Source organism: Typopeltis vanoorti, chromosome 3, assembly GCF_054136105.1.
Source record: "Typopeltis vanoorti isolate ZY-2024b chromosome 3, IOZ_Tvanoo_1.0, whole genome shotgun sequence".
NCBI classification, from domain to species: Eukaryota; Metazoa; Arthropoda; class Arachnida; order Uropygi; family Thelyphonidae; genus Typopeltis; species Typopeltis vanoorti.
Genome location: NC_143551.1, coordinates 33,924,416 through 33,938,576, shown reverse-complemented (window position 1 = coordinate 33,938,576; position 14,161 = coordinate 33,924,416). Strand labels below are relative to the sequence as shown.

The window sequence follows — 14,161 nt, the reverse complement described above, 5'->3', positions numbered from 1 at the left end:
TGTTGAGGGTAGCTAAAGAGAGGTATGAACAGCAGTTAGCTAATGAGGCCAAAAAGAATCCTATGGAGTTCTTTCGATATGTAGCCAGCAAAAGAAAGAAGGATTATGGAAGGATGACACTGATTGGAGAAAATGGTATAAAGACAGCTATTGCAGAAGGTGTGGTGGAAACACTTAACCCCGTAACGTACCTATTATTATTATTATTATTATTATTATTATTATGGGCAACTCCAAGGAGTCAACAGACTCATCGAGGGAGGCCCTAACATCATGTCAAGAACAACTATTCGTCTTTCACACAGTATCTATCATACCTTGCCTTAAACTCATTCATGGTCATAGCATCCACAACGGACTCTGGCAGCTTATTCCACTCATTTACCACTCTCCGAGTAAAGAACCTAGTTCTAACACCCTTGTTAACCACATTTTTGCCCAGCTTCCATGTATGGCCCCTAGTCCTCCCACCACCAGCCCTATTCTCAAAAATATCTTCTGGATTAATCTTATAGAAACCCTTCAGTAGTTTGAATGACTCAATCATATCACCCCTTTTCTGCCTATCAACCAATTTTTGTAACCCACAAATCTCCAATCTGTTCTCATAAGGTTCATTCTACAGACCTGCCACCATCTTGGTCACTCGTCTCTGGATCCTCTCCACCTCCTCCCCATCAAGAAGAAACCCTGGCCCATACTGGGCACAGTAGACCAGATGGGGTCTTCTCAGGGCTCGATATAGAGGAACAATAACTTGTTTGGCTCTGCTTGTTAAAGTAATTTTCAGTAACCAAGTGATTTAATGAGCTGTTTTAGCCACTTTTGCAATGTGCCCCCTAAACTTCAACTCCCTATCCACCAACACTCCCAAATCCCTGGCCTCATCAATCTCCTGGAGTACGATTCACCAATGTGATATACTGCTGCTAATCTTTTCACTCCAAAATGCATAACCTTACACTTTGCCACATTAAATTGACATCCATTTTCCCTAGCCCAGTCCTCCAAACTATCCAAATCATTCTGCAAAATTTTGATATCCTGTGTACTCACAATTGCTCTACCCAACTTTGCATCATCAGCAAACAAGTGAACACTTCCTCTCAGATCCTTTCCTATATCGTTAATGAACAAATTGAAAAGTAGTGGTCCAAGAACAGAACCCTGCGGCACACCACTAGTCACAAGCCGTCTTTTGGACTCCACTCCTGAATAAACCACTCTCTGGTATCTCTCCACCAACCACCCTCCTATCCATCTCACCAACCCTATATCCATCCCCATCTGCTCCAGTTTACTGATTAGACTTCCATGTGGTATACTATCAAAGGCCTTGGCAAGGTCCAGTAGAATCACTGAAAACCCATTACCCTTATCCAGTTCAGTCATTACTGTGTCATAAAATGTGAGCAAATTACTGAGGCATGATCTACCCTTCACAAAACCATGTTGTCCCCCCCCATACAGTATCCCATTTTCATCTATCCAATCCTGTATTCTTCTCTTGACTAGTTTCTCCAAGACCTTGATAACGATTCCTGATATGCTAATCGGTAGGTAATTTACAACAGAAGTCTTGGAACCTCCTTTATGCAGTGGAACTATTTTCCCCTCTTTCCACCCCTTCGGGACTAACCCAGACCCAAGACTCAGATTAAACAGTATGGTCAAAGGTACTGACAATTCTTTAGCCCCTTCACGTACAACATGAGCTGTATACCATCCAATCCCACAGATGTATTGACATTGAGAGTTTTGTAATAGACTATTCACCTCCACCTCATTCACCACAATTCCCATATAAACTTTTGGTTCATTCATTTCTGCAATGTCACCACCTGGATGATATACTCTTGCAAAGTGCTCGCTCAGTAATTCAACTATATCAACTGATTCAGTTACCTCCTTACCATCGGCATTCTTTAAAATCATTCTGCCATATACATTTTTTCTTCTACTTGCAACATATCGAAAAAACTGTTTAGGATTGTCTTTAGCTTGCATGGCCAATTTTTTTTCGTAATCCTTTTTTGCTTTTCTTATCACACTCGTTACCCTTCTGGCTTGGGCTTTATACTGTTCATGTGTCTGCCGGTCACCTTTCTCTAAATTTCCTCCATAGTTGTTTCTTTTTTGCAGCTCAACCTTAATGGTGTTATTCATCCATTTAACTCCTACTTGATTTATTATTCAGACTCTAGGTATACAGTCAGCCATTGCTTCATGCAAACACTTCTTAACCGCCTACCATGCACTGTCAACTTCTAGCCATTGCAGTTTTACATGCCATGGCACTGCACCAATCAATCTTCTAAGCTCGTCATACTTACCAGCCCGATAATTCCACATGTACCCTGTCTTAATTGTAAATTCCACACCTTTAGCCACCTCCCAAGTCAAGACCCTATGATTGCTCTCACCAATTGGTGGCAACGTGGTCATATTCGTTACAGTCAAATACTCAGATGCAATTACTAGATCAAGCACTCTCTGACCCCTAGCATTTTCCATTACATGCTGTCGCAGATAATTATCCCTTAATAACCGCATAAAATCCAATTCCTTCCTCCCATGTGTCCTCTCCTCCTTCCAATCAATGTTACCAGAGTTGAAATCTCCATAATAATTACCCTCCTTCCACTTATTTCTTCTATTTGCTTATGCATACATCTCCACCATCTATTCCATCACCTGGTCTATAGCAGCACCCAACTGTATATTTTGTTCTGCTAGTTTCAATCTCACACCAAATAGCCTTAAATGTGCTCTTATCTCTATCCTGTGGTTCCACTTCTATTCTCCTTGGCTGTAGCTCATCCGCTATCATCAATAACACACCTCCCCCCATTTTATTCTCCCTGTCTCTCCTGAACACACCATACCCCTCACATTCAATTCCACTAGCTGTGTCATCTTCTGTCAGCCATGTTTCACTAATGCCAATAACCTGTGGTCTGGAAGTGCCAACCATGGCCAAAAATTCTTCCTTCTCGTTCCTAATACTTCTGGCATTTGTATACATGAACTGAAGAAGCCGATATGTCCCATCCCTATTTTGATGCCTTATACTAACTATCCCATTCTGATTTGTGGTCTTTCCTACTCGCTTGGGCATATTACACACATTCACACACTCAACTGTCTCCCTAAAATCTGCATATCTACTTCCCACCCCCTTAATAACTCTAGTTTCCCTGGTTCTGTACATTTACTTTCACCACATTCGACAACACCTTTTCAAGTCTCCACACACTAAATCCATTCAAATGTAATCCATCCATTTTATATAAATCCTTTTGCCCATCGAACTCATTCCACACCACTCAAACATAATTCACGCATAAAGTCATTAGCAATTATGGCCCTCCTTCTATACTCTTCACTCTCATGCCGTGGCAACAGACTCACCATCCTAACTCTCTCACTCTTTTCTTTTGCTACCGCAAGCAATTTCTTCACATCCTCACTCAGCCTTTTTGTTTCTTTTCAAATCATCTGTACCCGCTACCACTATCAGTTCCTTCAACCGCTGCTTTTGCATTCTAATTGACTCGCTTACATTCTTTACGGTCGCACCGGGTTGGTACGATTTTGTTAAACTCTCAACTAGCACACCTCTTACTAGGGAATCTCCATACAACACACGCTCTTTCATTTTGTTTACACTCACTGTCATACCCTTATTTTTTCTATCATAATTAAAAATCAGAAAGTGGTCGTTTTTCTGCCAATTTTTTGGGCAAGTTTTGGATGAGGGTGATTTGCTGGATCAAATTAAAATTCATCATTATTTTTCAAATAATGATGAATTTGTGCAAATGCAAACGAAATAGCCAATACACGCCATTGGCACTTTTCTCGGCTGAAAGGAAATAGGCACAAGATTGTCTAGCGTCTATATTTGGTTGTATTTATATGTGAAACCAAAATTCAAAATCAATTTTGGTGCAATAAACAAAAGACGTGTCATAGAAGTCTTTGTATGTTAAGGGGTTAATGAGCAGTTCATAAAGGCCTTTCAGTGAATGTAACTTCATGGAGAGATTGAGAGCAGTTGATGATGGGGAAGAGAGACTGACTGTAAGTAGCAAGAGGTGTATGAGGAGTTGAGCAAACCAGATGTAAATAAGGCTGTGGGACTTGATAATATATCACTACATATTCTGAAGGAATGTGCCAAGGAGTTGACACCAGCCTTGACATATTTTTTTAATATGAGTCTCGCTACTTCTATTGAGCCACTTCATAAAGGAGGTGATAGAACTCAAGCATCAAACTATAGCCTATCTATGTGTCAGGTGTTGTAGTTAAGTTGTTGGAGAAGCTTGTGAGAACTAGGATCTAGAATTGGGTTGACAACAATGGTATTATCTTTGGACAGCATAAATTTGCTAAAGGGAGGTCATGTTTTAGTAATTTACTTACTTATTACAATAAGGTGACTGCTTCCATGGACAGAGGGAAGGATACACAGTAATATATTTAGATTTCGCAAAGGCTTTTGATAGATTACCGCATGATAAATTGATAGTTAAACTAGAGCGGATGGGGTTGGATATTAGATTGGTGCATTGGATTGGAGACTGGCTATCTGATAGGTAGTATCAACAAGTTGTGTATGGGGGAGCGATATCCAGGAAAAGGAAAGTTACTAGTGGGTCTGCAATGACCTTAAAACACACCCTCAGAGGTCTGTTTTAAGGCCATTGCTGTTTAACTTGTATATTAATAATATTGGTGAAAGGAGATATTCAGTTGTTTATGGATGATGCAAAGGTTGGGACGAACCACGAAGAGTAGAGAAGATGTCGTGGCCTTACAAGAAGACTTGAATAAATTGAGTGATTGGGCACGGGAATGGGGATGCGAGTTCAATGTTGCAAAATGTGCCCTAAGTTTTAAAATTTGGAAAACAAAAATGGGATGCAACATTTATGCTTGGTAAGGATATGTTGTCGGAGGTGGAGGAAATAAGAGATCTAAAGGTGAGAGTGGTAAGGATTTGAAATTTAGGCGACACATAGCCAAAATTGTGAAGAAGACAACACAAAGGCTTCTGGGAATGATGTGGAGGACACTGACTTGTAGAAGTAGGGAGATTCTTTTTCTGTTGTATAAGGCTTTGATTAGGCCACACATGGACTACTGTGCCCAGATTTGGTCACCTGGCTTTCAGAAGGACGAAGAGATGTTGGAAAGGGTCCAGAGGTGACTGACTAAGGTAGTTTCCAACCTCTAGAATGTCGAGTATGAGGAAAGATTGAGAAGATGCAACTTGCAGAGTCTGGTGGACAGGAGGAAGAGGGGGAGATATGATAGAGACCTACAAGTTAGTAAGGGATTGTTATAGGATCAATGCTGGAGAGTTTCTACAGAAAATAGTGGGAGATCAGGGGAGAACCAGAGGTCATCTCTGGAAACTGTATAAAGAGGGTGTGAGAAATAGGTTTTTTTTTCATGTAAATGATTGGAATGCCTTGCCTGAGAGTGTGTTTAATGCACACTCTTAGTGAGCTGTGTGTATGATAAAAGGACCTCCTAGATGAGTCTTTGACTCCAATGCGGTCTTGGGTAATAATAATTTCTGTGGGGTGTTTCCATAATTAAGACTATTATAAAAGTATAATAGTGTCAAAGTATTCAGTGATCAATTTATAAGGTTGTTTCATCCCAATCAGGATGGAATCATGAAGAACTTAAGTGTAGAGGACATAGGAGAGAATGGCTTAATTGTGAGTGAGCAGGAGGTATTTGAGGAAATAAATAAACTTGATGTCAATAAGGTGATAGGATGAGGAAAGATTGAGAAGATCTATCTCAATCTTAAGGGAATGTTCCAGGGAATTGGCATGTCTGTTTAATAAAAGTCTTGCAAAAGTACAGGTTCCAAGGGAGTGGAAGGAGGGTAAAATTGTTCCACTGAATAAAAGTGGTGATAAAGCGGTGAGAGGTAGGATAGAGAAATGGGTTGATAACAGCAGTATACTCTGTGGTAATCAGCATGGGTTTATTAAGGGAGATCATGTTTCACTAACTTATGTACTATAACAAGGTGACTACCTTGAACAGGGGAGATGCATATACAGTGGTGTACTTCGATTTTGCAAAAGCTTTTGATAAATTGCAACATGACAAGCTGGTAAATAAATTGAAACAGATGGGGTTAGATAACAGACTTCTGAGTTGGATCAGTGACTGGCTGTCAGATAGGTATCAGAAAGCTGTATATGGGGATGAAGTATCCCAAAAGAGAAAGGTCACTAGTGGTGTACTAGAGGGCTCAGTTTTGGGACCATTGCTATTCAATTTGTATGTTATTGATATTGGGATGGGTTTTTAACTAGTGATATGCAGCTGTTTGCAGATGATGCAAAACTGGGGAGAATAATGCAGAGTCAAGATGTTATGGCCTTACAAGAGGATCTGAATAGATTGCATGAATGGGAGGATAAGTGGAACTATGAGTTCAATGTAACAAAGTGTAAGGTTTTGAGATTTGGTAAGCAATGGTGGGATGCAAAGTATACACTTGGTGGGGAAACTTTAAAGGAAGTAGAGGAGATGAGAGATCTAGGAGTGATGGCGGACAAGGGCCTGAAATCCAGGGGCCACATTGCACAAGTTGTGAAGACATAACATCAGATAATGGCTCTGATGCAGAGGATCCTGACATGCAGAAATAGAGGGGTTATGATTCTTTCTTTTAAGGTTATATGGTGTTAAGCATTCATGGTTAAGAATTTAGGAAGACAAAACACACGTGTTAAAATAAATAGTTCACTTCATACTAAGAAAGTAGCAATTGATGTTTCGATCCCTGTACCGAGGTCATCATCAGAAAAATACATATGCATAAGAAAACAAGCTACATACTTTTGTACTCTACAAAGGTAAAATGAATCTAAGCTGCTTATCAATCTGTTATCTAGCCTGACCTCTAGTGAGAAAAAAAAAGTGAAATAAAATAAAATAAAAATTACAAACAGAACTACAATAAACATTCCTAAAGTCCTCTTGTATTGAGATTTTCTTCTAGGCTTGTTTTGGTTGCTATAATGGATGCAGATGGATCCTCCACATTCTTGGAATGAATAGTCTGTCATTTTTGTTCAGGTTTGGATTTTGTTTAATCATTTCAAATGCTTCTTTAAATTTCCTCTCAAACCAAGTTTTGGTGCAGTGTATGGACTTGGTGCCTTTCCAGTCGATTCTATGGGGGGGGGGATACGATTAAGACACATGAGTCAGGGGTTGTTATCAGGTTGACAATGAAGACATTTTTCATAGAATAGGAGGGGGGGTAGAACAAGAGGCGACTGTTGGAAACTATATAAGGAGGGTCTGAGCAGAGGAATAAGGACAGGTTCTTTGCATGGAGAGTGGCGAGTGGAATGCATTGCCTGAGTGTGTTGTGAATGTAGACACATTGAATCAGTTTAAATTACAGTTGGATGAACATTGTGTGTGCAATAGTGTGTACCTCCTACGATAACCTGCAATAAATTTATAAAATATAATAAATTATTATTATGTGACACCTCCAGGGAGTCCAAAGACTCATCGAGGGAGAGTGTGCCAACACTGAACGATTGATCTCCTTTCAACTACTAACCGCACTCAAACTTGATTAAGTTTTTGCGAGCGATTAATAGCAGAGGCTCTACCAATCGACCAACTTCGCTTGCTAATTAATGATTTAAATTAATAAATACTCCAATAAAATGAAAATTTAACTTTTCATTTTATTGGAGGGTTAGTGTCGGTAGCGTTAAAGAATTAAAAAAAAAATGAACGAGTGCTAACTTACTGAGATCGCTAGTAAAAGTAATAATAGATTAATACCTTTATGAAAAGCACAGCAAGTACTGCGATCTCTATTGAAAATAAGCCGCAATGATAAAACTAAAGATTTCTCTATTTGCATCAATTTATATAAATCCGATATAAAAATAATCAAGTTACTTTATAAAAATAAATAAAAAATAATTGCAAGAGCAGCACAGAGGACAATTTTCAGAACAGGCAAATAACCGAAACTAAATATAACTATTTCAAGTGATTTAACTCTGTAACAGAAAAAATATAAGAACATAAATATTAATGTTTCTGACTTTCTTAATTTTTTTTTTTTTATCTGAACACTGTATATCGAAACGTGCTTGACAACTGTTATGTTGTCATAAACAGTGTTTTTAAGAAACATTATTTATATTTAGTTAACTTACCCTATGAAGTCATCTAAAACATCACTAAAAACATTGCTCAGTATAATCGATACTTTCCGTCATTAATTAACATACAGTATTTCAGACAGTTTTCAATACCATAAAAAATGACAAGTAATGTACATGACAACACACGCTTGTCTTGACAGCGCAGACGCACTATTTCACATCATTCTATAATACCGTAGTGCACAGCACAGAATGTACATCCCACAATTCCATAGTACGAAAATAAAATGGCGTGGCGACGTTTTGATATGCACGTTAAATATAACCACACACTTATTCAATCTGCATCTGCACTATTAATGCACAAAAATTATGTTGTATATATTTTATAAAGTTAATTATTCCTAAATCGTATACTGGAACTACGTAAACGGACTCACCGCAAGATAAAGTGATGAGTGTTAAATCGGTCAAAACACTGTTTATGAAAGAGTATAGAAAATATATTTTACGGTTCGATTCCAGATGGAACTAAGGCTCTATGCAGGGACGCGCTGGCCATACATTTGTGCAATGTGTGCGACGCACACAGGCGTCAGAATAGTAAAGGCGTCAAAGATTTGGTATGATATTTTAAATAAAGTGAATTTTGTCAGCAAAATACTGCAGTATTTTGTTGACATAAAATAATTTTGCTGACATAAAATAATACAGCAAAATACTTCATCTATGAATCTCCAACTTACTTTAGATGCACTGAATGATCTAAATCAAGTTTTAAATGATTATAGGTCTGATGAAACTTTCAAAGAAATTGTAGAAAGCTAAAATTAATCGCAGCAAAATTTGATGCAGAATCTGTATTTTGTAGTAGTAGACCACTAAGACGACTAAGGCTGTTTGGTGTGAGATAGAGATTAACAAGGCGAAATATGTAATTGGTTGTTGCTATAATCCAAGGGGAATAAGGGAGAATGTAGATAGCATGTATTGGCAAATTAGCACGATGAGTAAAGGTCAAGTAATTATTATGGGGTCTTTTAACTTTGGGGACATAGATTGGGGGAAGGAATGGTCACAAGGAACAAAGGAAATGGAGTTTATACAATTGTTAAGAGATAATTACCTGAGACAGCATGTGATGGAAGGGACAAGAGATTCTAGAGTGTTAGATCTGGTCATAACATCGGAGAACATATCAATAAGTAATTTAGTTACAATGTCTCCACTTGAGGAAAGCGATCATGTGGTGTTGACCTGGGAGATTGAAAGACGTGCTGAATATTCTATTAAGAATGGGTATATGTGGAATTACAAGGCTGGTGATTATGGCAAGCTGAGAAGTCAGCTTTCAGCTGTATTATGGCATGAGAAATTCAAGGGGAGAGATGTTGATGGTGCGTGGGAGATTCTCAAGGAGTATTTGAAGAAAGCTGTATCAGACTGTATTCCCAGAGTCAGAAGGAGAAATCAAGTAGGAGTAAAATGGATGACTAATACTATTAAACAGGAGTTGCAGATAAAGAAAAGGTTGTGGAAGACGTATAAAGAAAAAGGTGATGAGCGTTCCAATGAGCAATATAAGGTACAGGCAAAGAGAGTAACCTGTATGGTAAGGAAAGCCAAAGCTAATTATGAGAGGAAGCTAGCTGATGAATCCAAAAGAAACCCTAAAGAGTTATTTCGCTATATGGCTAGTAAAAGGAAGAATATCCATGGAAAGATTACTTTAAAAAGGGTTGATGGTAAGGAAATTACTGAAGCTAATCAAATAGTTGAGTTGCTTAGTGATCATTTCGCAAAAGTGTACCATCTTCGTAGTGATAGTGCAGTGTCAGATGTGCCATTGACTGATGAGAGTATAGAGATAGATGAAATTGAGGTGCTTAATATATTAAAGAACCTTAATGCTAACACTGCCATTGGGTTAGATGGCATATCGGCCCATGTGTTACGAGAATGTGCAAGAGAATTAGCAACTCCTCTAACCAGGATGTTTAATTTAAGCCTGAGTTCTGGTAAAGTGCCAATAGAGTGGAAAGAGGGGAAAATAGTTCCATTGCACAAGGGAGGCTCTAAATTATAGAAATTATAGACCAATCAATATATCTGGAGTGGTGGTTAAGATTTTGGAGAAATTAGTTAAAATTAGAATTCAGAACTGGGTGGACAGCAATATGATACTTTATAAGGGGCAACATGGTTTTGTGAAGGATAGGTCTTGCCTAAGTAATTTGCTTACGTTCTATAATAAAGTGACAGTGGAGTTGGATAAAGGAAATCCTTACTCAGTGATACTGCTTGACTTTGCAAAGGCTTTTGACAGGATTCCACATGGAACTCTGTTACATAAATTAGAGCAAATGGGTTTTGATCCGAAGATGGTGATTTGAATTAAAGGATGGCTGGTGGACAGATATCAAAGAGTGGTTTACGGAGGAGCTGAGTCCAGGAAAAGGCAAGTGACTAGTGGTGTACCTCAGGGCTCAGTTCTTGGTCCTCTATTGTTTAATTTGTACATCAATGATATTGGAAATACCTTGAATGGAAATATCCATTTGTTTGCTGATGATGCAAAATTGGGAAGAGCGATAATCAATTCAAATGATGTGGATATTTTACAGGATGACTTAAATAGGCTGACGGTATGGACTGAGGTAAATGGCTGTCAGTTCAACGTGGCTAAGTGTAAGGTGATGCACTTCGGGAGGATGACATCGCATGCTGTTTACTATATTAACGGAACTGAACTGCAGGAAGTTGATGAGACAAGAGACTTGGGAGTTATTGTGGACAGAGAACTTAAGTTTAAAGGGCATATTGCAAAGATTGCCAAAACATCACATCAAATTACATGGTTGTTGAGGAACACACTAACAAGCAGGGATAGGGAAGTTATTGTTCCACTCTATAAGGCATTAATAAGGCCGCATTTGGACTATTGTGCACAGATCTGGTCGCCAGGATTACTTGGTGATGCGGAAGTGATAGAGAGGATTCAGAGGCGGGTTACAAAGATTGTTGCAGGTCTGTGGGATGTTCCCTATGAGGATAGATTGATGATCTGTGGGCTCCAAAAACTAGCTGATAGACGTAGGAGAGGAGATATGATAGAGGTATTTAAATTGTTAAAGGGATTTTACAGGATTGATACCGATGATATTCTTAAGACCAGTGCAGGATGTGAGAGAACGAGGGGCCATCCCTGGAGATTGTGTAAGAGTGTGGTTAACAAGGGTGTTAGGACTAGATTTTTTACCTGGAGGGTTGTGAATGGGTGGAATGCTTTGCCAGAACTGGTTGTGAATGCTTCAACTGTGAATGAATTTAAGGAGAGGTATGACAGGTATTGTGTAAATAATGGTTAGTGTGTCAATGTCGGGTCTCCCGCGATGAGTCTTTTGACTCCATGGAGACACCGTTAAAATAATAATAATAATAATAATAATTTGATTACGAACACGAAAATGAAAATATAGTATAGATCCTGAAATTTCATTTACAGTAATATTTTTTTCTCTGCATAATAGATCAAATATTACAATCTTTGAAGGAAAGATTTACTTTATTAAAAGAACATATGAATTCATTTCAGTTTTTGTATTTGTTAAGTACTTCACACGAAATAAAGAATATTTATTATCTTGTAAAAAGTTACGACAAAAATTAACACCTGAGAATCATTGAGACATTGACACAGACGATTTAGGCGAAGAAATTTTACACTGTCAACAATTTATTTCTAATTTTAAAAACGATTTTTTTAAAATTTTATATATATATATATATATCTATCAGATAATTCAGTATATTTATTTAAACGACTTAATCACAGTTAATCCAAACTTTACAATTGCTCTTCGGATTCTTTTGTCATTACCGGTATCTGTAGCATCTGCGGAACGGTACTTTTCTAAACTTAAAATTATTAAAAAATACTTGCGCTCCACAATGGTACAAGACAGACTTTCAACTCTTGCTATTATATGTAGAGTCAGATGTTTTGGATCAACTTGATATACATGATATTATTCGAGAATTTTCATTAATGAAAACTAGAAAAATTCAATTCACTAAGTGATTTTTCTTTCTGTTTAAATATTTATTTAACTATTTCTTTACCCAACAATGTTTGATATATTCCTGTTACTATTATTTATTTATCTTATTATTTATTTACTTTATTTTTTTCCCTTCAAATTATTTTTGTTGTTTTTGTACCCTTCTTGTATGTTTATCGTTTTTTTATACATTTTTTTTCTAATTTCTGCTTTCTGTTCAATTAACTTATATTAATGTATTTCGTATTTCATTTTAACTCACTGATACGTTTTTATAAAGTGATTTTTTTATTGGGGGGGGGGGTATAGGGGCGCCAACTAAAGTTTCGCACACAGGCATCGGACACTATTGGCGTGTCCCTGGCTCTATGCTAACGTAAAAGGGAGTGAAAGAAAGTTTAATACTGAATACAAATAATTTGAATGATTATAAGGATTATGTGAGTGAGTATATGAAAAGGTTGTTGAAAACACAAACGAAAAAGGGATGATAAAGGAAAGATTCTGATTGTGCTACCAAGATTAGATAGCAGTGAGTTAATTATTATTAATAATATTTCGTGACACCTCCAAGGAGTCCAAAGAATCATCGGAGGAAGGCACCTACTCTACAACTCCCCGTCTCCATCATCTACACCAACGCCATCTACTGCACACCACACTAGTATTTTTTTCCCCTGTAAGTTGCGTGTGTCCTAAAGGCCGATTTGTCTGTATTCGGGATGAAAAAACCCGAGTTTCCGGAACGTACCGTCGTTCTTCCAATTGCGCTACGGAGGCGCTACTATTAAGAACAAGAAAAGATTCACCGAGAATACTTCAATGAGAAGACTCAGTTTGTGAGGTTTTTTAATGATTTAAACGAAAACAAAATGAGGAAAACTAATGATTTTCATTTATATAATATATAATATGGGAAGTGGTTATTCAGAGATGTAGAGAGAGATTGGTGATAGGTGAACGCTGATATGCATAAGAACTGGAAACAGAAACAATTCTGTGTAAAGAATGTAGAAGTAAATCATGCAGTGGGGTAGCTAGAGCTTTTGCCACCCGGGGCGGTCCCTGAGTTTGCCCCCCCTCTCAATACATACCAAAAATACTACAAAAAGCCAAAGCGACGTATAGGGAAATAAATTAAAACGCCATGTTTATTTTTGAAGTAAAACTTTAATTTCAACATTCTAAAATGTTATTTTTCTTGCTTTTCTGTTAGCAAAATCATCGATGACATTGGCGAAGTCTATTTCATAATAATATAGGTAATTCTTAATCTATTTTATTTAGAAAAACTCCTCTCACAACTAGCAACACTTACAGCAATTGTAAGGAAAATTCGCAGTAGCATTATACTAATTGGAAATGAGTTCTCGAGACTGTATTTTAGAATTAACTACAAAAGTTCAAAAAGGTTCAAAGTACCGCCCGGGGAGGACCGCTCTCTCCGCCCATCCCTAGCTACGCCTCTGAGTAAATGTAAGGCAATCTGAAGCTTTTCTAGCTAATGCGTAAATGTGGCACTGAGGTAAAGGCATGATTGATGTGTATAAAAGGACACAGTGGTGTAACTATCACACTGCAAAATCACACACTATGCAGATTCACCCAAGAGCTTAAAGGCTCAGTACAAGCGTTTAAGAGGGGGGGGGTGCAAATAGGACATTGAGTAAGTTAGTTATTCAAGTTATTCACATCTGACGTCATATGGTCACTTCCATACCCCATAGCGTTTTGGGGAGTGAAGCCTTCTTCTAGAAGTGGTAGGGTCGCAGATGTCCTTTCCACAAAGAGTTAGTAGGACAGTCACAAACATACATGCCTATGGCGGGATTCGAACCTGCAGCCTATTGGCTGGAAAGCGGATACGCTTTCCACTCGATCAAACAGACCAGCCAAGCAGGTTGAGGAAGCTATGCACTAGAA

The 14,161-nt window shown here is 38.0% G+C and overlaps 1 protein-coding gene across 3 annotated transcripts in view; it reads right to left on the bottom strand.

Annotated features, from left to right (window-relative positions):
• Window positions 1-8,390, bottom strand: part of LOC150108029 (uncharacterized) — a 73,689-nt gene extending 65,299 nt beyond the window's left edge. For all 3 annotated transcript variants that reach the window (XM_090390582.1, XM_090390583.1, XM_090390585.1), the window contains exon 1: window positions 8,229-8,390. The gene's annotated coding sequence lies outside the window, so the exon portion shown is untranslated. The remainder of the gene's footprint in view (window positions 1-8,228) is intronic.
• Window positions 8,391-14,161: the final 5,771 nt, after the last annotated feature.